The sequence below is a fragment of the Lissotriton helveticus genome, chromosome 4_1, assembly GCF_964261635.1.
Source record: "Lissotriton helveticus chromosome 4_1, aLisHel1.1, whole genome shotgun sequence".
In the NCBI taxonomy this organism is placed as follows: domain Eukaryota; kingdom Metazoa; phylum Chordata; class Amphibia; order Caudata; family Salamandridae; genus Lissotriton; species Lissotriton helveticus.
The window spans coordinates 655712480-655737468 of NC_136063.1; the positions used below are offsets into that span (position 1 = coordinate 655712480).

The window sequence follows — 24989 nt, forward strand, 5'->3', positions numbered from 1 at the left end:
TAAAATCATTTTTTAATATTTATGAAGCCTAGTACTCATCCTATGACCTCCTAGCATTAAAATTTAGTTTGAGTTATGGTGTCACATAATGAGGACATTCGCGTATGGAAATTTCACTCGGCGCAGGCGTGCAAAAGTCATTTTTCTAAGGATCTACATGAGATATATCTCATGTCCAATCTCTGCAGTTAGTAGAAAACATTCTGAGGATGTTTAATATGTAAAAAGTGTTTAGGATATTCATTTTTAAGTGTCCCAAATACCAAAGTCGAAATTAGGCAACAGAATAAACAACAAATTGTGTATTAAGAGCAGTTTTGATCTGCCTTAGGTTTCAGTCCATGCATACATTTCGGTAGAATACGAATAGCTGACTTCTATATTATGACTCAAGTATATTACCCACTGCTCATAATAGTATATGTGACCTTTGATTAACAGAACAGATAAAGCTTTTCCATATTTATACAGCACTAATGCTTATATGCTGAGGCAATGAAATTCGTACATTTACTAAAGGGATTTCTAGCCTTTTCAAAATTGTTCTGTAACTTTGTTTATGCCCAGTTGCTACACACCAGGATTGATAGTGTTGACAGATGTGAAAGCTGTTTCAGATGTCCTCCTGTCAACTGGAGGGAGGAGGCTAGCTCCACCTAGCTCCCTTACAAATTAAGGCTGGGTAATATGTATGCTGCTCTCTCCTTTTCTCATGTTTTGTTTTGATTGCTAGTTCTTTATCAGCTAGTCTGTGTAAATAAGCTCACAGTCCTTATTAGAAGCTGCAGTTTTAGATCGTTCCTGCTGAAATCAGTGAAAATAATAAAGAACACCCAAATGAAGAGACTAAAGGTACTGCCTTTTGCCTTTGTATCCTATGAGAATGACAGTGCATTCTAGATTACAGTAGTCCCATGGCAACTGGCCACTCCCTCGAAGATTGCAGACCACCTGTTTGCAGTCACATTGATAAATGAGAATGAATTGTGTTTGCATTCATTTGAAGAAAACTAACAATTGTGTCACATTTCCTACATCACTAGGTTCTGCGGGATCTGAATCATAAAACCCTGCAGACCGGTGATAAAAATGAGTTCTAAATTCCCATCAATGACAGCTACAGATAAGGGGCGGACGTCTTGGACCTACAGTCCCAGCACCCAGAAAGTAGCAAAGCTGGACAGAGATCACCAGCGCTTCATCATTGGCATCTCCAAAGTATTGTGCTTGCTCCATCAGACGGCGTTGGACATCAGAGAAGAAGGAGGAGCTGCTTCTCTGTTTGTTACGGAACAAGTGCAAAGGAGCGAAAGAAAGAGAATCCCTGTTGTTGATGATTTGAAGTTTCAGTTTTCTAACTGTCATGTGCTAGTAACCTCTGACAGAGCGCGGTCCCTTGACCCCTTGGCCTAAGTTTTGTCCACCCCTTTCCTTTCCTTTGTTCCAACAGAAGGGCAGTGCACCGGAGGATCTGAAATTGGCACGCAGCACTATATTTGTGATACCCATGTTGAAAGGAAAATTAGAATGAAAGAGCAGCCCAAGTGTCCCCTGACACTGAATAACAAGTGTTGGAGCCTGAGAGTGTTGCTGAATGCAACAGCCTGTTGCTCTTTCCTGATTAACAGTACCTGGGTCTGCACAATGTGATCTGCGCCCATGACCACCAAAGAGCATGGTATCTGTAGTGCCTGCCGCAAAGGAAAGATATTGGTGCACTGCCTAGAGACATTGAGACTTTCGAGTGAGCTGTGAGTGTTTGCCAGGAGGGCACTCCAACAGATACTAAAAATGAACTATTGTCATGAAATGGCCAGAACCGATAGGCCCAACGTGGATGAAGAAATTTGATGGACGATAGAAGCCTACCAGAGAGGCTTCGAACGGACTCTGGGCATAGTTGCTTGCACAAGTGATTTCAGTACAATTTAAGTAGATGCTAGATAAATCTTAATGATCCGTTTGATACCACACAAGGTCTGACACAGATGTAGTAATGATAGTCTCTACTAGCTGTAGGGCCCATGGATTGCTTCTCATTTTTTGATTAGCAAAGGATGATCTAGTCTTGTCCTTATTTTTGCTACATGTGTATAGGTTGAGAGGCCTAATTTTGGTAGTATATATATATATATATATATTTACTACCCTCCAAGTTAAGTAATTATGTGATAAAGATGTCCTGAAGTACAGTGCATCTGCATTAGAGTTAGGTTCTGAGAGATGGCCGAGAAAAAGGTATTATGCATCTAAGTGCTTGCCTGAATGTAATGAAGGAAGCATGAAGGTGTTCTGGCTAGATATGAAACTGAAGTGTAGGGTTTCCAATGGTTTAACATCGCTGAGTACTCTGGTTCTTTCCATTGAGCAAAATGTTTCCCATGAGCAAGTCAGTGTTTTTGTGTAATAACATGTGTATTCAGTTGAATCAGACATATATATTAAGAAAATGTAATTATTAGAATATGTATCCGAATATCTGTGTATGATCAAGCAGGACATATCATTTCATACATGTCATCCAATAGTATAAGTGACCTTAGGTCTTAGGCCTCAATTTGTATTTTTCTTATGAAAAATCTTTGGCTTTTAGAGAACTGATTAATCAAATGAATAATGGTTTTGGGCAAGGTAGTGGTGATCTCACCTTCTGTATGCATTCTCTTCACCTGTTGCCTATTGTATGCAATGTGGTCCAGCTTGTTGTTCGTATTGTGCTACCAAAATGACAGCTATGATCGTCCCATCGCATACCCCTTCTAAGTCTCAGATGCTCCAACAGGAGATCCGTGGGTTAATGGCTATTAATAAGAATGTCTTCCAGGATTAGTCCCTGATTAGTTAGCTACATCACGCTAAAAGGAGGGTTTGTGGAACTGAAATCTGAATTAGACCCTGATATTAAACAAAAGACACATAGTAGTAGTTAGAAATTAGCGTGATGCACCTACTTAGTTCATTGAGAATGTTTGAGCATTAATATACCCACTTCAACCTTGCTATAACGAGCTGGGCAGAACTGAGAGTGCTTTGTGTCCCATATATTAGCATACTATTTTAGGTTAACCCCTCCATTGTGAATATACTCGAATTATGTATACATTAAGAATCTGAACTTTTCTGAAGAAACCCCATGTTGGTTTCATTTCCCCATACCTCTTGCTCTTGCTAGGAAAACATGTGACCTGTCACTGTAAAGGGAGAGTCTAAAAGGTTGGCCTGGGCTATGAATGGACCATTGATTCTAACTTGGAAATCTCAAGGTTACATCTGCCTTTCGTGTGGGATGAACACATTCTTGCAGACTCTCGTGCCTGAGAGCGAAAAGGGAGTCACCCTTCCTGACCTTCCCAGTAATGAATAGCTAAGCTTTGAACTAATCATGTGTGCCATATATGGTCCTTCCTTCACTCTGAACCAACTTGTAACTTTCCATGTGTGGTGATTTCATGTGTTCACTGAAAGTATATCTGTCTGGTTTTGACTGTAAGCCAGCAGTCTTCTTGTCACACTGACTGGGTGTGGACGGGGGGCTCCTCTGCGCAGAGTCCATTTAGAATAAATGATTGAACCTTCTTCACTGCCAACTGACTGGTTATTGGTAATTGGTATTGGGGGATATTAGTAAGTATAGCTCCATGGCTCTATTTGGGTTGTGATTATTTTTTCGGTACTTCAAGACCAAGTATTTAGGCTCTTCAGTATAGCTTGGACGTACACAAAGATAAAACATGGTCACCTATATGTTGCCTTCATAGATTTGAAGGCAGCTTTGATCCTATTCACACAAAACTAAATACATGGCTATCAACCCACATAAAAACTTTCAGAAAATATTAACATTGAATGGGGAGCTTTTCGAATGTGTTCCAAACTTTGTATACCTAGGTGTTACATTAGATTCAAAACTTACATGGTAGTCCCAAATAAATAAGTCAAACACTATCCTAATGCAGAACTCTATTCCCGTAGTGAAGAAACAGCACTCTACCTCATCAAAGGCAATCACTCCCGCATTCGAATTTTACAAAGCCAGAGCTCCATAAGCTTCACTTTATGGATCTGAGCTTTGGGGGGGGGGGGGGGAATGTTCAGCCTCTCATCACTGGGAAAAATAAAATCATGAGAATGCTTACACGCATGCCCAAAAATACCCCAATGACCCCTCTTACATATGATATTGGGATAAAAAGAATAGGATCTCTTGCTGTATGGAGGCTATTGACCTACTGGATTAGAATTTGGACAACGGAGGAACTAGAGACTTACAGGCAGACGTTGAGGGAGCTACTGCATTTGGATACATTTGTCACTCTTCCTTGGTTGGCCCACATCCGCAAATGGCTCTCCCATTTAGGTCTGAGCCAATACTGGGCAACCCCGAGCTTGCTGACCCCTGATTCAAAGAGAGAGATCAAATCTATATATTTGGAATTCATAATGCACATAGTCACTTTAAATCCTCAGTTGGGGAGACTGACTACTCAATTTTTGTCTTTTAAACTGACTCCGAGCTTTGAGCCCTTTCTAGATGAGATTGAATCACAACTGGCAAAGTCCCTCTATATAAAATGTAGGTATGAAACATTACAAGTTAATGCTTTTACAGCTAAATGGGCAAAAGTTCAACTGAGGGCTAGTGATCATAAATGCTTATTGTGTCCATTAGGTGCTAATGAGGATATTGCGCATGTTTTATTCTTTTGCGTTGCATATGCTAGACCCTAAAAAAGTGAATCATGTGCCTCTGCAGAAGTCTGAATATCAGGGGCTACTTAGAGTCCCTTAGATTTTTAAAAACTGATAGTGCCCAACTTATTGTATTTGGCATTAGTAAATATTTGTTAGCGGTCAGCCAAATAAGACACAGGAATGGGCTTAAATTTTAAAAAGTAAAAATAAAAATGGATTTTAAGAATTTTGTATGCATTTTAATTTCTTAAATGTTTTATTCAGAATCATCTGAAAATCTTAGTAGCAGTAGACCCCAAATGGTTACACCCGTGCTGATTGAATTGTTATCTTTTGGACTGTATAGAGAAGAATTTTAATCAATTTAAGCGTAATAGGGGTCAAGACCAAAAGGATAGATTTTGCTATTTAGACTCTTGCAAATATAATACGTTTTTATGTTTATATTTAGATTAATGTAAATTACAATATGTAAGAAAAGTTGTGTAATAAGCTTTGATGATTCTTTGAATCGAATAAAGATTTTGATGATGATGATGACGACAAAAAGACTGACAAACTCGTAATTATGCCCTTTGTGTGTTGATGTGCTGTGTGTAAACGAGCAGCATGCCATCTCTCACAGAGAAATTAGCCAATGGCTGATGTGTGCTGACCCATTTCCTTGTGCTGTATGGTTTAGTGGCCAGAAATAAAATGTGAATGACACAATAACAGACCAATGAGTGAAGCTGGTTGATCAAAGACCCTATTAATATATTACACAAATAATTTTAGTAAAATCAAAGGTCTTGGCTAAAGCCTGACCTACAAAAATACTTAGAATTCAGGAACCACAGACAGACATGTATCATGGTCTCTGGGATACCACTTGGGCATAATCTGGAGGTGCAGAAGGAATCAAGCTTACATAATGTAGTTTTCCTGTTAAACGGAAAAACATAGCACACACCTAGAAATGCTGTAAGCATTAGTTTTCCGAGCAAAGGAGGTTCAGTGACAAGCACAACACAGACAGTTTAAAAGAAGGCAAAGATTGTCTTAGTAGTCTCAAGCAAGATAAGGGACCAGAGAGAGTAAGACTTGCAGCACTTGCATTGGCATCCAAAACCCCAAAACAATGATAGGTAAGATAAGACTGAATAAAGTGGGACACATAGTTTTTTACAGTGGTCTTTAGGACTAGACGAACAATGGGGTTTTACAGTGCAAATAAAAAACTGGACCTCACTACATACCAAAATGAGCACAAAAAAGGCTTGACCCAATGAGAGTGGACCACATTATGGAGGCACGAGGCCCTCCTACTTGGCACTGCAAAATTCACTGTTTGTAGACCTTGTCCATTTGCTGAACATGGATTCGGACACTAAAGACCCATACTTAAGTACAGCTCACATTGAAATTTGAATGTTCCAGGACATCTATAGTTCTTAAACGTGTCTGTGGGTCCAGTGCTGGCCTTCAAAGATTGGTGCTTCTTCACAAACTATACAAAAGGGTATATACCAAGCAAAAAAGTCCTACCAGGCTCTCTGCAAAACTTATTCAGTCCACTATCATAAATACTGGCTAGAGGTTTCCCTCAGGGATCATCTTTAAAGCCAAAGGCTTTTTGATTTTTAATGGGTTCCTTTGGCAGCGCTCATTCGCTCCTTTAGCTTTCAGTTAATCTCTTATGCAGATGAAACTCAGGTTGTGTTATCGATCTTTGATGACAATCCACCAGTTGAGGCCCTTCACAAATGCCTTTAGAGGTTTTCTTTCCGGATAGCCTCCAGTTTCCTTAAGTTGAAGTCATTGCTCCACCTTTGGTGTGTTCTGTTAGCCACCCAGAATTGGTGCCACTCCAGTTCCAGCAGATGTAATTAAAAGTCTAGGAGTGTTAGTTGACAGCAGGGCTGGCTTTAACGCTGGTGGCCCCCTGTGCGACAATGTCTGTTGGCGCCCTCCCCCCCAGTGACCACCTCTGGCACAGATTCCCTCACTACCACCCTTTAACAGTGCCCGTCAAGTCTCCATAACCACTGTCTCTCAGAATCATGTGGTTTTATAGCACCACTCATACCAGTGTAAGGTGTCAAAGCAATTTACATCACACACACATTGCACAGAGACAATCATATGTGTGTAAATCGGAGTATAGAATATGTTACATCAGACAGAACTACAAGGTGTAGTGTAGGAGTGACATGTCATCGATAATGGTAGGCAATGTAGTTTGAGTCCTTATTCTGGAAAAGCACAAATTCAGAATTTAAACCGTAACATCATTGTTAGGGTTTCTCTTTCATAATAAGAATTGTTTTCTTCCCAGCTGAGCCTTTTCACAAGATTAGGATGATGAAAGACTGGGCAAAAAAAATGAATGCAGCTCTTTGATGACAATTATTAGCTCAATGTTCTATATTAGGATTTTGACTTATAAACGACAAGTAACAAAAGGATCTCTCTTACAGAAGCAGTGTCCCACTGACCTATTGACATTATATGCACTTCCTTATCTGCATGGTAAACATTCTTAGCAGCAGACATTTTAACCCTCTGCACTACATTGGGATGAGTCAAAACATCCACTAGACAAACTTCAGTCTCTTTCCAGGAAGACGATTAATCACCAGAGTTATCTTGACATTTTAATTGATGTGTGAAAATTGCTGGAGACTAAGAACGTGGCAGCAGGTGCTTTTAAAATGATAATATACATTTTGAAAAATGACGCCCCCACCCCAAGTCAACACCCGGTGTAGTGGCACCGATCGCACCACCCTAGAGCTGGCCCTGGTTGACAGTAAGTTTGCGCTCAATAAACAGATAAATGTAGTAAACTCAGCATATTTTATGTATGATTACAATGGACGCTTTCATCTCTTCTGCCTTTGGTCCAGTGAAAAACGGAGATGCAGGCAGTGATTATGTCCAGATTGGACCACATCAAAGCTCTCTATATTGGTTAACGCTTTGGACTTACCAGGGGACTACAAATAGTTCAAAACATGATAGCCAGAGAGCTGCTGAATGTTCCTAGGTGGGCCTCAATAAGAAAACATCCGAGAGAACTGCATTGGTTACCTTTTAAGTAAATGACTATATTAAAGGCTCTCTCCTTTTCTCATACAGCCTTTCATAACAAGGGTCCATCTTGAATTAAATTACATTTTAGACTGTACAGACCTACCCACACTGTTTGCTCCGCTACATAATTTCCTTTGGTGCCACCTAAATTGCGGAAGGTGAGAATAGGTGGCAGATATTTTTTTGGCCATGCTATTAAAAAAAGGAATAGCTTGCCACTAAATATCCATCTTGAATCAGAGCATGTAACCTTCAGGAAAAAAATTAAACTTGGTTGTTCGACTAATTTTGTCCATCTTTTTTGACAGTGCTCTCTCTCTGCTAGCGCCAGGACAACCTGTTAGGTAAGAGTTTGCATTCTTTCAATGTAGACTAGACTAGAACAGAATAGAATGATATAAATGACTCTGGACACAGATCCTATATATATTTATGGGTATATCAGTGCAGAACCCTTCTTTTCAAGCCCAAGAAAGGAAGAAGCAGAACCATGAAAATTGTAAAGGTAGAATTTCCTAGACAAGGTTGTAAAGGGCAGAGACCTGTTCCTTAGATGAATGGAAAGCCGAAGTATAAAGACAGTCAAAGTATGGTGAAGTTTATGTGGTACAACAATGTGGATAGTATGTGTACACAAGGGAAACTCAAAGATCGTAAGAGACAGAGGGTACTTGAGGAATTCTAGAGACAACATCCTCTTAACAAAAAATTAATTATAGTCGTTCTGGATACAAAAATCAGTTCCATAAGCAGATTCAATGATCAAAGTTTTCAATTTTATTACTACATTTCTAACAAAAATTTGAATTACCCCAGTCGGAATAATTTCAGTGTTGTAGAATTACAACACTGTGGATAGTTACCAAGAGGTACGGAATATCGATTTACTAAAAAAAAATGAATAATGCAAACCACATTCAAATCTCTCATGCACTGTGCCAGTGCCAATCAATAATTCGATAAATGTAAAATCTAACGAAAGGTTAGGTTTGTTTCGTGCAAAAGGGTGCTGAAACAAATTTCTAATAATTAAAAAGTAAAATATAACCACAATAATGGGCCTTTCACATTGAAATGCAAGAATATTGCAACTGCAGCAGAATGGATGGCACCCTCTGAAATCAGCAGATTGTCTTGTAGGACTCTAGCTAAAGGGAACATCTTGCAAAAAAAAAAGGCAGCAAAGTTAACCTCCAAATTCACGTCAGCCTTCTCCATAACCATTCGGGCGCACACACACACTCCTAAGGTAGGAAACACCATCGGTTCACAGGATTTATGAAATAAAACTATGAATTGCTGAGACCCTGGCGACTACAATCCAATAACCCTACAATCTTATTCTTTAACTAGCGACTAATAACAAACCTTAGGTTGTTTGGAAAATACAAACATGAAAAAACACTTTGTGCAATGCCTCCTCATAACAAATGAAATTTCCAAAGGTAAATAGACTCTGCCAGAAAGATCTATGGCTCTAACATCTGAAAACAATTCGGAGAGGTGGCAGACAATAAAGCATGTTGATTTTTGCTAACACACTCTAATATGAAAAACTCCACAGTACTAAATATCCCATGAAAAACTCCAGGAAGATGAGGCACACACATTTACTATAATTAGTCTGTATCACACCATATGAGAACATACTGTCAATTACCTCTAGCTCAGGAATGTGACCTGCTGAAATGTTGCACCGGGACCCACAAATAAAAAAATGAAGCTAAGGCTGAAAGAAGAATTTATAGCATTCCTCATATCTGTTGAATCGGAATTAAGACTCCTTTCCAGACACCATTGAGCACAAGCAGCCAACCTTAACTATAATTATATTGTCTGGTATCAAGCATTGACTAAGAAACTGAGAAACCTATCTCCCCCAAATATCCAAACCTTTCAAATTAACATCCCCATGGGATAGTCTAGAATCAGACAATGCAGGAGATTTTTGGCATAACTGAAAACTTATCGAAAAGATGAAATAAAAATTGGGTAACCATTGACACTTCCCGAAAAATTGAAATCCATGCATATACCAACTATTAACATTAACAGGAATCATAAATGAGCCAACAGCTCTCTCAAAATAGAATATGGGAAGGAAAGTGGATGGGAGAACAAGGTACTAACCCAGTCTAATATGCCTGCAACTTCCACAAATCGATCCATCATCAAACTGAAAATCTGTAGCCTCTGACTAGTAAGACTTGAAAATATTAGAGTGAATTGAAATGGGCCAAGACAACGTGAATGCCTATAACCTATATTCACTACAAGATCTGAAAACAATTTAAATCTGAAAATTAGATGTGAAAACATGTCAAATACTTCAGCATCACTGAGATGCAACATTCTATACAAAAATTTCAACTGGCCTGGTCAGGTCAACAAAGACCTCACCTTCATGCCACCTGGATGCTTCATGTACAATACTGCTGAGGCACTGCTCACCTTCAACAGCAATGAACTCAGCAGGGACTTTGTGGTGAAACATCTCACTCTGAACAACTCTGTAAGCAGTATCTTATATGCGTTGATAGCTCCCTCCTAGGCCATTTCACTTTATTTAAGTTGAACCAGGCGATTGGCCACCGCTCCCAAAATCAGATATGGAACAAAAGTATACCTTTTTAAACCATTTCGCCTGAACATATTTTTCCTCTGGCCTGCTCAGCTTAAGGAACTGCCTCATGGCAGGATAGTTATGTCCTTAAATGAATAAATGACAGAAATTCTACTATTGTGACTTGTAAGTCCGTGCAATGAAGTGGCAAACAATGTTTTCCCATGGGAACTAAACGTTAAATATACAGGCAAAAGAATGTCTTGGAAAATATGGATCATATCTAACTTAAAATTTCCGGAAATAGCACCCAAAACAAATGCAGTTCCTCAAATGAATGATAGGCCCTACCTTGTCTTTCCTGCGCATAAAAATTAATTGCTTAGAAACCGTGCGCTCATTGTATCACTGTTTTGTCTGCAACATCCAATGTCTGCTTCCGATTGATCTTTATGAGAAAAACAGAACTTTTAGAATGTGACTCTGAAGTGGAATATTGTAAAATTAATCCAAACCCTAGCACTGCCTTCATGGCCCATGAGTCATGGTTTAACTTTGCCCAATTGTGAAAAAATAGGAAGTAACTGTTGTGTTCAGCACAGAAAATACAACCCAAATGCTAGCCCATGTTGGCTCGTTTCCCTCGCCTTTTTTTGACAAGAGGAAAAGAAAGGGCTAATATTCTGAAGATGACCAAAGAAAGTTTTTCAATGCAAGTTACGAGAAGTCAACCTGTGGAGGAATAAACCCCATATCTACTAGCATGGATGAAAAAAGGACTAGAAACAACTTTCTAGAAAGGTCTATGCTTAACCATCCAGCTCAAAAGTGGTCACATATTTATTGGTTTCCTGTTGAAGGACTGGACTTTTTAACAGTACCAGCGGTGCCAGGGAACAACACCTATAACCTTCATGGGATACCTGTTTCGGCGCACAAATTACAGAGACACGGGACACTTCCTTCGGCGTCAAAGATTCAAGGTTTATTACTGCAGGGAACACAGAAGTCACGACAAGTACAACACGTGCAACTTGGGGAGACTGCTTCAAATTGGTTCTGTGGATCGCTCCTTTTATACAAAATTAACTCATAGGACAACATGGTACACAAAAGTTTACAACCTGGTTCCCATAATTATCCCTCAGAGGGGTCGCTTTGGTCACTTTGGTACACATAAGGTCCGGAACATAAGTGCGGAAACATTTGGCGGTTCCCAACTGTAAAAATCCATCTTCCCAACATTAGTGAATTCCAATCGGCAGTAAAACAGATCAAAATAGGGACAAAGACAGGTGCAGAGGGAGATGGAGACAGTGGGGAAATTGAAAAGGGTGTAAAAGGGGAGGTATCGGAAACACGAGATACAGGCATCAAAGGGACGTGCCTAATGAGATGCACGGCTGAGACAATAAACCGGACGGCAAGATGAGCCTCGAGCGGGGCCATCTGCCTTACAGTATCATCCCCCTCATCGTAAAAGATATTTATAAAGTACATGTGTCTTCCACAAATATCCTGAGAGTCCCAGGGTGACGAAGCGGACAGTGTCCGTTCGCTGGCTACTTGAGGGCAAGAGACAAAATGGATGCCGTATCTAAGATGGAACCCGTGGGTACAGATGAAAAACCCACATATCAAATGAACGGTTTAAGTTAGCACAGCGAAACTGCGCACACTTACTAAACTCGTCATTTGCGGTTCTTAGATACCAGACTCGACCATATTCGTGCGAGTCGAAAACATCACTTAAAATTGTCACGGAACCTCAGACGCTCCTTTTGCCCTCATGTAGGCAAGCACTAGTCGGAATCATATTCGATATTCATCAGACCCTCGAGATGTTGCTGTAGCATAGCTCTGTCCAACCGAGACCCTTTGGTAACAGGTGGCTGTCTCATACACGTTGTAGCACAGAGGCCACATAAGGCAGGACCGCACTGCACGCAAAGGCAACAAGTGAACAGGAACACTACAACAACTCCAATGATCGTCAGAATTTTCCAACCCCAAGTCGACATCAGGCCCCAAAACCATCCAAGTAGCGTCCAATCCCCTACATCCACGTGTATGGATTCGGAGATCTTATGCAACTTCGAGATGGCTTGATAGACAGTCGGAGCGTTATCAGGAATAAAAATACAGCAGCTCGAATGGATCACCTTACATACCCCACCTCGATCTGCTAAGATCACATCTAAAACCATACGGTTTTGTAACGTCATAAGTCTATCCGCCTGAAGTTCTGTGGTGATATTACCAAGGGCACTGGCAGTAATATTAGCTGTCGATTCTACCACTCGAGTCAACTGTCTTAGGTTCCTACTATTAACCATAGGTCCCCAAAATGGGAGGAAACCCTTGAAAAAGTCTCCTGCCTCTTGACCGGCAGTATCCTCTTCGCTAATTACGCCCCTCACAACTCTAGTTTTGTGATAATCTGCATCTACAGTAAATGTCGGAGGCAACAAGTTTGCGATAAAACATGAGCCCATGAAGTCAGAGGGCAACCATGCATACGCACGATCATGACAAATAAAGTATGTACCCTTGGCAGCCAAAAACACAGGGGACGAGACCATTGGCAAAATATAATTTTCAGTGCAAGCACTCTCTCCAAGTCGGGCTTTCGATCTACGGCCGCGACCTATTAAACAAAAATTACCAATGTGGGGTACGACCCATATCGGAGGCGAGCTTTTAAGCTGTTTTTCACCAGTGAACACACTATATTCGCCTCTACTTAGGACCCTATAGGCTTGTACCTCTTCTTCAGGGATAAGCGAGGGATCATAGATATCGCTATCTAAATCCTCTATTGCTATAGACAAAGATTTTTGGTACGAGGTAGGACCAGAGTAAGGGGAACGTGGTTCTCGAATGGGGTGGAAACCCAGTGCGCTTCGAAACATTGTTTGAAATGCTCGAGCAGACCCTTGGGAGCTATACGGTAACACCAGATATGGAATTCCCTTATCCGTAGTATGTGGCATCAACCCACACACCCAACAATTAGTAGTGTTAACCACTAACTGATGTTGATGAAGGAGCTGAATAAAGGAATTGTTGCGGAATTCTGCACGTCTAGCCTGCTCGTGTTCAGGTAAGATGTGAAAAGAATGAGGAGAGTCAGTGGAGATGAGTTTAAGGTCAGGGGTAGGAGTAGGTATAGTAGAAGGCAAGAAGTAAAACATTGTGTAATACACTCCACCCGCCAATAACGCAGAAACAGTCACAAACAGTACGAATATTTGGAACACAAAACATTTGGTACGACCGAGTTGCTGCAGCTTGAATCTTTGTGCTTGAGCTCTTTCCAAGTCCATCAGCTTTAAAAATGCCATTCCCTATGACCGTCCGCAACGTTTCTTGACGCACTTCGTTCTGTGTAGCAATAGTCAATTCCTAGGAGTTCCCAGGAATCGACGGTCTTTAACCTAGCGTCAAGACCTACTAACCAGGAGGAAGTACACGCGTGGCCCTACGGCCTTTATTTCACAAATATATATATATATCAAAAACAAATGTCTCTCAGCTGTGGAAACAAAAAGTGTAAGGAACGAAGCTCAATGAATATATACAAAATAATTACAATAGTATGAGTGTTCAAACTGATCATGGAAAACGGGATAATGCACTTGTCAAGGGACAGAACGGGGTTTTTTATTAGTCTTTAGTGCTGGATCTCAAAAAATATCGTGTTTTCCCAGGACGTGTCTGTTCGTTGAACAAAAGATTCGTCGAAGGGACAACGCCCTGTTGATCAGCTGAATGTTCTGGTCTTGAGTTTTCTGATGACAAGTGTTCAATAATGCCTTTTTGCTGCACTGAGGATTCTCCGACAGGTTGTGCGTCGCTGAAAGGTACAAACGCCGGCAATCCTTCGGTTTCAGTTGATGCAATGCCTTTCCTTACCCACGAGTCTGCTGGCAACGGAATGGGGACTTTCTTGGTATGGGTGGCATGCACCCAATTTTTCCGCCCCTCGAGACGAACTGCAGTTCTCGTGGCAAGGAGGACCTGATAGGGTCCAGTGAACCTGGGATCCAAATTGTTCTTGCGCGAAAAATTGCGCGTTACCACCCAATCTCCGGGCTGGAGCTGGTGACCTGGACCCTCCGTCTGTGTCGGCAATGCTTCGTGAACCTGTTGGTGAATTAACCTCAGTTTAGCAGTCAAGTCATAAAGATAATCGATTAACATTGGATACTCAAGTTCACAAAAGGCACCCGGTCTAGGGACCCCCCAAACATTGGCAGGACGACCGAACACTATTTCATAGGGACTGAGCCCTACTCGGGAGTGTACAGTTGCCCTTGTTGACAGCAATGCTAAGGGTAAAGCGTCAGGCCACGAAAGACCTGTCGTAGCCTGAATCTTTGCTAGTTTTAGTTTAAGGGTGCCATTGTACCCTTCAACCAAACCGGCTGACTGAGGATGATTGGCACTATGAAATTTCTGTACAATCCCTAACCCGCGACACACACTCTTCATCACGCTCCCAACAAACTCACTTCCGTTGTCTGACCACACAACCCGAGGCATTCCGTAGCGGGAAAAATACTCTTTGAGTAAAAATGTTTGCCGTGGATAAAGCCGTATTATCCTTAAGGGGGTAGGCCTCAATCCACCTAGAAAATGCACACACCACAACCAGCACATACTTCAAATTATTACATCTCTCCATGTGGATAAAGTCCAACTGGATAACTTCGAAAGGGTACGCAGGAGGGGCAAAATGGCCAGGTGGAGTGGGAGTGCCCTTACCAGGATTGTGCATCAAACACACCATACAATTCTTAACCAAGCGTTCAGCACATTTCGTAATACCATCATTCTTCCACACAGGAAACAGCAATTTACAGATACCTTTCGCGCTAATATGTGCTAACCCGTGTGCCATAGTCACAACAGCCAGCACATATGCATCAGGCAACATCCATCTTTTCTGTTCCGATAAATCAGTCCAACAACCATTCGCATCCAACTTTCCCGTACTTTCTTTCCACTTCGTCTTTTCAGTCTCGGTGGCCTCATTCTGAATTGCTTTCACACTCTCGATAGTGTTTTCACACATACTTGATTCTGCAGGCCACCTAACCGAACTCGTCACATACATTCGAGTGCTAAGATTCCGGGCAGTCTCCTTAGCAGTCTCATCCACAAACGCATTACCACGACCAACATCATCCGTCACCTTACGGTGCGCACTACATTTAACAATTGCCACTTGCTTAGGCAACGTAAGTGCATCCAAAAGATCATTTACAAGCTGTCCATGTTGAATCTTCGTACCATGTGACGTAAGGAATCCTCTCTCTCTCCACAATCGTCCAAAACTATGTGCCACACCAAACGCATACTGGCTATCTGTAAACACATTCACCCGTTTATCTTTAGACAACACACACGCTCTCGTCAAAGCAATTAACTCAGCAGCCTGAGCCGAATTCTGACTTAATCTTGCACTTTCCACAATCGTTCTCAATGTAACTACAGCATACGCAGTCGTCACATCACCGTTCGGCAACTTGAAACAAGAACCATCCACATACAAAGTACCATCGGGATCTGTCAATGGAGTATCTTTTAGGTCAATGCGACCCTTAGTTTCCTCTTCAGTTTTGAGATAGCAGTCATGTACTGCTTCATCACTTGATTCTGTGTCGATCGGCAGCAATGTTGCTGGATTCAACACATTACACCGTTTTATCCGTATATGACTGGCCAGCAACGTCAACTCATATCCAGACAATCTTGCACTTGTCAGATGTTGAGTTTTCGTTCGGTTCAATAGAGTGTCGACTGCATGCGGAACCATTACCGTGAGTATATTATCCATGACTAGACCTGCGGACTGTCGAATGGACGCCGCAGCTGCCGCTGTTGCTCTTAAGCAACTTGGCAAAGCTCTTGCTACTGGGTCTAAAGTCGAAGAAAAGTAGGCACATGGGCGTTGCTTACCACCAAAAGATTGTGTCAAAACACTCAACGCGCAACCATCCCTCTCGTGAACGTATAGTGTAAATGGCTTACTGTAGTCAGGAGTACCCAACACAGGAGCCGAACACAACGCATCACGCAATTTCGAAAAACTTTTCTGACATTCTTCAGACCAAGGTACTGGGGATGAAATATCTTTGCACGTAAGAGCTATCAATGGTTTCGCCAACAATGAAAAATTTGGAATCCATTGTCTGCAGTAGGACGTAATACCTAAAAAGGCACGAACATCTCTCTGGGTTTTTGGCACAGTCATTCGGGAAATCGCTGCAATTCTCTCTGGGGTCAACCTTCTCCCTTCTTTTGACAATAAGTGACCTAGATAGGTAACTTCTTGACAACAATACTGTAGCTTTGAAGGCGACACCTTGTGGTGCAAGTCATGTAGATAGTGCAATAATGACACTGTAGCCGTTTTGCAAATGGCCTCCGTATCAGCTGCCACTAAAAGATCGTCAACGTATTGAATCAAAGCTGCACTTTTAGGCAATACAAAGGCATCAAGCTGACCTTTAAGTGCTTGGCTGTAGATTGACGGACTCTCACAGTAGCCCTGTGGAGCGCGTTTTAGCCTAAAACTGCGACCTCCTAATGAGAATCCAAATAGGTCTCTGCTTTCCTCTGCAATTGGGATGCTAAAGAAAGCATTCTTTAAATCGATCACTGTGAACCAGGAGGCAGATGCCGGAATCATTGTTAATAAAGCCGTAATGTCAGGAACCACAGGAAATTGCGGAACCACTATTTTGTTTACCTCTCGCAAATCTATGACAAAACGATACACAGGAGGTTTAGTTGGGTCAGTTCGTTTCAGAATTGGCAATACAGGGCTATTACACACGTTTCCACGAGTTTCTTCAACAACACCTTTTCCAATGAGATCCTGAACGATTGCTAAAAGCGCTCGTTCGCCCTCCAGAGAAATACGATATTGAGGTAAACGCGGTAATCGCGCATTTGGTTTCAATTGAATCACATAGGGTGGAATGTCTAACAGGCCCACGTCATTGGGACCTGTTGCCCATAAGGACGCAGGGAGGGAATTCAATTCCGGTGGGAATTTATCAACCGATAAATACATGGGAGAGATCACTCTCCTTCCCAATGTAAGCTCCACTCCTTCGGGGGAACAATACAATGTTACATATAATCGTTTCAACAAATCCAGACCCAAAAGATTTTCACCACAACCTGTAGATAGAATCAGTGGAGCCGTTAGCTCACGAGATCCAATCATAAGAGGCAAAGGGTTAGAGACTGGGTTACTAACAGGGGCGCCAGAGAATCCGACGGAAACATTCGTTAAGCCAGACAAAGGTGCGCCAGGGAGTTTTGAATGCATGATGGAACTTTTCGTCGCACCAGTGTCTAACAGAAAAGGCTCAACTACACCCGATGTAGTCACTGCAACGTAAGGCCCACTCTGATCGACCGGAACTGACACTACTCCCTCTCTTTGTCGTTGGCTGTCCTAGTAGTGGTCATTTACAACAGTCTCGTGGTCTATATAATAATCATCAACATTATACTGTGCAGATCGAACTGACCCCACATTTCGCTGGTCAAAATAATTATTTGCATCCGATTGATTTTGATGACGATCAATCTGATTGTGGGATGAACCACGACCTCTACCACGTGGTGCCTGCTGAGGACCACCGCCACGATTTCCTCGTGTCGACACACCATTCAGACGGTCCCGTAAAGCAAGACAATCATATTTTAGGTGTCCCTCTTTCCTACAATATGCGCACTGATTATACCCAAGTGAAGATCTGGGATCAAAGTTGTCAGAGCGCGGCTGTGTTCTATCAAGCTGTGCTCGTGGTCGATACTGCTGTTGTGCATCATTTTGGTTTGATCGTGGAGGGTATGCTTGCTGCAACAAAACCTTCGTTTTGAGCTCCTTAGTTTTCTTTTCTACACGATCACTTTCTTCCTTTTCCCTATTCTCATAATACTGAGCCGTTGCTAGTATTTGCGCAGGGGTTGAAACTGCCCACGCACTTTCTGAATTCTTTAATTTGTTGCTTAATTCAGGCAACAAATTCGACACGAATTTGTCAACGAATAACCGCTGACCTCCCTCAGCGCCCATGTCCTGGCCGCTGTGGTCGACAAACGCTTCCTCAAACCTTGTAAAGAAATCCGAGACACTCTCGTCTTTCTTTTGCTTACAAGCTGATAACTTATCCCAGTTCACCTTCATCGCTGGCATGAGAGTTTTCATGAGCGTAATGATTTTCTGAGGCAAATCCAAGATCAATTGTTCAGGTTTAGCCCCACCGACTTGTAATGCATCAGCTGCTAGCAGTGCAGCCCAATCACCCCCTAATTCAGTTGCGTGATTAGCTTGACGAATTTTAGCCCAGACTGGTTGCGGTACAACATTGCCAAACAACATATCGATGTCGGCAATATTCATAATAGAAGCTTCTATCAGTTGTGATAACTCCTTATAATAACCAGCCGGATTTTTACGCGGATCGGGTAAGGATTGCTTCACTTGCAAAACTTCCGATCGTTTCCATGGAAGATGTATCCACACCCTTCGAAAATGTGGTAAAACCGCAGGGTTAGCTTGCGGATCTCCAGGCACCCACAGGACTTCTCTCATGGGATACTGACCAGGAACCGCTTTCCAGTTCTCAGTGGTATCATCTAATGACACCCGAGAATGTGCTGTGGATCTAAATGCTAATAAGCGTTCCACGGCACGTCGTACATCGTCTCCTATAATCATACCGTTCGAAAAGTGACTCTGAAGTTCAATTATGTCGGACGGTACATCATCTACATCATTATTGTACCATTCTTCTCTCAAAAAGTTACACATTTCCTCAAATACGAATCTCTGCGTAGGCTCATTAAACTGAGAAAACGTATCAAAGACTACACGTGGAGTGTAATTAGCAGGATGTCTTATCCACCTATGTGCCATTGTTACTAACGTCTCTTTCTCCCTACCACTAGGGATCTGACTCCGTCTCTGAGGAGTGTCAGATGAATCAGACGAAAATAACGGACCAGAAAGAGGTGAATAAAGGGTAGCAACAGAGTTAGGAACACGCTTACGAACAGAAGGAGAAAGAAAAACAGGAGCAACAACACTAGAGGTGAAGGAAGGCATGGTAGGAACGGACAAGATAGTCGGAGTAGCAGAAACAACAGTCTGCGAAGGTACAGGTACAGGAGCAGTAGGAACGAGGACAGGTGGTGGAACAATTGTAGGGTTAACAGCGGGCTGGCCCGCAGCCGCTGGAGCAACAAGAGGAACAACAGGAGGAGCTATAGGAGGAGCTACAGGAGCAGTAGCACCCTGTACATAAGGAGGTGGTGATTTCATCAAGTATGATAACAAGGAATCCTCCTTCAAATCTTCTTCTTTCTTTTCTAGATTATTCGGTAAAACTGGGTAACATTTATCTATTTTCATGTGATGCAATCTAGTAGCGATTTCCATATCTTTTTCTTCTTTGTCTTGTCTACATTCTTTTATAGCTTGCATTATCGGAACAAACTCTTGCTTTTTATCCTTTTTAAGTTGTTTGATTTCTTTCTGTTTGGCCTCTTTACGCCATAACCGAAAGGAATCAAACATAGCTGGTCTAGCCTTCTTTAAAAATAATTTAGCCTCAAGATTATCTAAAATCGAAAGTTCAAAAGTTCCGTGTGGTGGCCATCTAAGGTCACCGTCTTTCTTTGTATAGCGGATCCAGTAATCATTATAGATTATAGGACCCACCCCATGTCGACTATATAGATCATGTATCGGAGTTCCAACTGGAGGTATCGGACACGAGTCCTCCAACCGGGAATCCATTGCGCAACATTTGAAAATACGAAACAAATCACTATGGCTAGGCATCGTGCACACTAACCTAGTATCAAACTTCAAGGATTACCGAAGCAATGAAACCTCGTGTAAGTCAAAACCCTCGGTTTTTGGCAATTGCAACTGTCAAATAATACTAAGAACCAATACTAAGAACCACAAATGCAATGGAACCATGCAATACAACAAAGCCTTAAGGCTATTACAAAGCTCGGAGAGCTAACCACAAAGCCTGAGGAGGCTATTACAAAGCTCAGTGAGCTATTACCACAAAGCCTTAAAGGCTAACCACAAAGCTTTCAAAAAGCTAGAACAACCACTAAGGACTGGGAGCGACCCACAAATACTTAACTCAGAACTTCAATGGCGTCACCAGGAAGGCCCGTCTATCGTCTCGCTTGTACATAAGGTCTACGCCGGGCGTCGAAGACAGGTCGACAGTCAGGGCATCGGTCCGTCGCAGCCGTCAGGAGGCGGGAATCTTCGCATGGAAAAACTTCGGGCCACTTATTTCGACAACAGGATTCGATGAAGCGGGGTGCACCTTCCCTCGGAGATTTCACATGAAGTTCCTCACGATCATCAGGCTTTGGACCGGACCGGTACCGCTGAAGTCGCCCCACGTGGGCGCCAACTGAAGGACTGGACTTTTTAACAGTACCAGCGGTGCCAGGGAACAACACCTATAACCTTCATGGGATACCTGTTTCGGCGCACAAATTACAGAGACACGGGACACTTCCTTCGGCGTCAAAGATTCAAGGTTTATTACTGCAGGGAACACAGAAGTCACGACAAGTACAACACGTGCAACTTGGGGAGACTGCTTCAAATTGGTTCTGTGGATCGCTCCTTTTATACAAAATTAACTCATAGGACAACATGGTACACAAAAGTTTACAACCTGGTTCCCATAATTATCCCTCAGAGGGGTCGCTTTGGTCACTTTGGTACACATAAGGTCCGGAACATAAGTGCGGAAACATTTGGCGGTTCCCAACTGTAAAAATCCATCTTCCCAACATTAGTGAATTCCAATCGGCAGTAAAACAGATCGAAATAGGGACAAAGACAGGTGCAGAGGGAGATGGAGACAGTGGGGAAATTGAAAAGGGTGTAAAAGGGGAGGTATCGGAAACACGAGATACAGGCATCAAAGGGACGTGCCTAATGAGATGCACGGCTGAGACAATAAACCGGACGGCAAGATGAGCCTCGAGCGGGGCCATCTGCCTTACAGTATCATCCCCCTCATCGTAAAAGATATTTATAAAGTACATGTGTCTTCCACAAATATCCTGAGAGTCCCAGGGTGACGAAGCGGACAGTGTCCGTTCGCTGGCTACTTGAGGGCAAGAGACAAAATGGATGCCGTATCTAAGATGGAACCCGTGGGTACAGATGAAAAACCCACATATCAAATGAACGGTTTAAGTTAGCACAGCGAAACTGCGCACACTTACTAAACTCGTCATTTGCGGTTCTTAGATACCAGACTCGACCATATTCGTGCGAGTCGAAAACATCACTTAAAATTGTCACGGAACCTCACTGTATGAATTTCTCCCCTAAGATAAGATCTATGATATTTGTGCAGCCTAAGTAGCTACCAGATCTAAAAGCTGGAGATCAGTATTAATAAGCAAACCATTAAGTCTCTGGCGTGCAAGTTTGGTACAGGTGTTACACATAAGACAAATTAATCTTTACCGGTCCAAACCAAAACATTTCCATAACTGACAAAGCATTCAAGAGCACTCCCGAGCTCAGCTGATTTGAGACTCTGCTTCAGTGGCTTAATAATAATCAACACCTTAAAAGATCAATCCATCTGAAGCGTACACATTTAAATAAACCATTTTAACTGGTTGTAACCAATTGAGTAGTCAACTGATTGACTTCACAGATAGCCACTTGTGAAGCTATCTTCCAGTCCATAAACTAGGGACTCAGTTAATTGAACTCAGGAACTCCCACAGCATCAATCAGCATAGAAAAAACCTGCACACTCTTCTCAGCCCCTATTGCACACATGGGCACTCTTTGAGTGAGTTGCACTTCTCACACTAGCAAAACCTGACATATTCCATCTCAGTGGTTGCACTCAATCCATACCACATTCTGTACCATTTTGAAAATAAAACTTAGAAGTAACTCGTTTTACAGATGTATCATCTACTTACAGATCAGAGAGGTTTTTTGGGGCTAAGGGGAGGGGATAGGACGTGACCGTTTATGGGATATTAGCCAGTTTCTGAGTTATTGACCCTGTAGGGGAGAACACGCACAGTTACCATACTAAGATTACGAAAACTGTGTCTGCTGGATAGGACTGTTCAATGACTGTTCAATAGCTCTCAGTACTTGACTTAAGCTACTCCTGGCAATTTAGAGCCTCAGTGATCCTTGCTACTCCCATATCTTTCTGACAGAACACATCTGCCCAGTGGGGCTGTGTCACGCAGCAGAAAGTGTCAAATGAGAGTGAACATATGTCTAGCCTTCACAGAAAACTTTCAGCCACATGCATCAAGTGATTTAGGAATCGCAAACGGTGCGAATTGCAAAATTCGGCCGTTTGCGATTCCTAAATCACTATTTGGGATGCATCAATCCAAAACTACAAGAAATCGCTATTTTTTTAGATTTCTGAAAATGCGATTGCATTTAAGGAATCGCAATTTGCAATTCTTTATATGCAATGCATGACACCTAAAAAAATTGCGAATTCGCAATTAGGAGGAAAAAATTACCATGAGGTCCGACCTCATGGTAATTTGCAAAAAATCTGAAAAATGCCATTTTGTGCATTTTTCAAACTGTCATGTTGTGCACACACATGCCCTTAGGGCATGTGTGTGCACAACATATGTGCACAGATTGATTTCAGGGGTGCAACAGGGTGTCCTTTGGACACCCCTGCACCCTTGAAATCGCAATCTCAATTTGCGATTAGCTAATTGCGAATCGCAAATTGAGATTGTCTTCCCATTCATTCCTACGGGCCTTTTGGCCTATAGGAATCAATGGGAAGGGATTCCTTAATTGCGATTCGCAAATTGTGAATCCCAATTAAGGAAAAATAAGGAATCGCTATAAAAATTGCGATTTTTTGATGCATTGCCGTTTGCGATTCCTTAATTGCGATTCCTTAATTTTCGCAATTAAGGAATCGCAAACGGCAACAATGATGCATGTACCTGATAGTTACATGCTTCCGGGATGTAACCACAATCTTCTCTGCAAAAGTGGAAGCTGAGTCATCATAAACAGTTGTATATTATGCCTAATGGACTCCTCCCCGTCCTCTTTGGTCAGTTTCTCTTCTCAGTCACTGCAAAAACTTATGATACCAATACTATTAAAGGAAAGATTGAAAGAAGTCTAATCTTTAGGAAGGCAAATAAAGTAGAAAACACAAAAATCCTTACACTCTAAAAGTCACTCAATGGCTTTCCCATGTACACACACACATAGGTTATAGGCGAATACAACCCCCATGCTTTTCACTGAACCCCACAGTTGAGACCCAGTAGCTTACCCCTTGGTCCCCCGAACAGGGTACAACACATGTCATTCAGCACATAGAGATGTTTTGGTGTTAAGTGCGCTATACATATGCCCTACAATTCAACTCCACGAAATCAATGGGAACTTGACGCACAAAGGTATTTATGTCCGAACTGTATGTATACTGCTGTAAATATCTCCATTTACACCTACCAGGAATTCACAAGAGGATTCCTGGCAGGCATAAATGGTTTAACTACTGTGGATTTTTCCAGTACAAGTGTGGAGAAGTCCACAGTAGTAAATCACAATCAAGGGAGAAGTGGATGTTTCAAGGCAAGGTTAGGTTTGCGAGCTTGTGAATGCCGACAAACAAGTATGTTTGTTGCCAGTCTGATCTGTTTCCCACAGTTGGATAGATTGAAATTTGCTCCAGCTATAGGCTGAAGTAATCCCCCCCTCTATGTGGAAAATAAGACAAAATGATGCATTTGCACAGGGTGTTCCATTCCCAAGGCTCCACTTGCTTAAATGAGCCTTGTACATTTTCCAAGCAGATGTCATTTGTTATCTGCTAGCTTTAATCTGGAGCCAATCCTGACACCTTAAATGATCATAACATGGCGAAGGATCTCTGTGCTCTGCTAGTCTATTACCTGGGGAATGGCATAGACACCTGGCTCTGTGTAAAACACAACCAGGGTCGTCAGGAATGTATGCTTTCAGGTGGTGATCTTTACATATCTGTCAGTCACGTAGCAACCAAGTGTAAGTTTATAGCTGGGGTGGAAAAATGGGCGAGGCAGACTCGGATGGCCAGTGGGAAAGAAGTGAACACCCAAAAACTGCAACTCACATATTTTTGCATTTTTTTCCCATCCATTTATACATGTAAATATAGGATGAAAAATGAAATTTCGTTAATGAGAGTGTAAATGGGTGGTAAGTTTCTCCACACACTCATATTTCTTTGAAATGTCTAGGACTGCGAGAAATCAATGTACCTGCTACAGAAAAAGGGTAACAACTTATGTGCAGTATTGCTACTATGGGTACATTCACAACTTTTTAAAATAGTTTTTTTCTAATATGCCCGAAAAATGTTCAGATTAGAATGACCTGATCAATGCGCACATAAAATGGTAATGATTTATTCAAAATCAAATTCTCTGGCTGTTTGTGATGGCTCGCTTTAAGGCATCATGTTTTGCTTCATTATCACAGCTGCAAAGATCTGAAGTTTGACTTAACTGTTGGTATTCACTTCATCCAGTCACCCTTATCAAATTGTTATGCCCCATTCCTCTTCCC

General features: G+C 41.9%; 1 protein-coding gene across 1 annotated transcript in view; it reads right to left on the reverse strand.

Annotated features, from left to right (window-relative positions):
- Positions 1 to 24989, reverse strand: part of LOC144827279 (lipoxygenase homology domain-containing protein 1-like) — a 453506-nt gene that overhangs the window by 287167 nt on the left and 141350 nt on the right. The window lies entirely within an intron of this gene.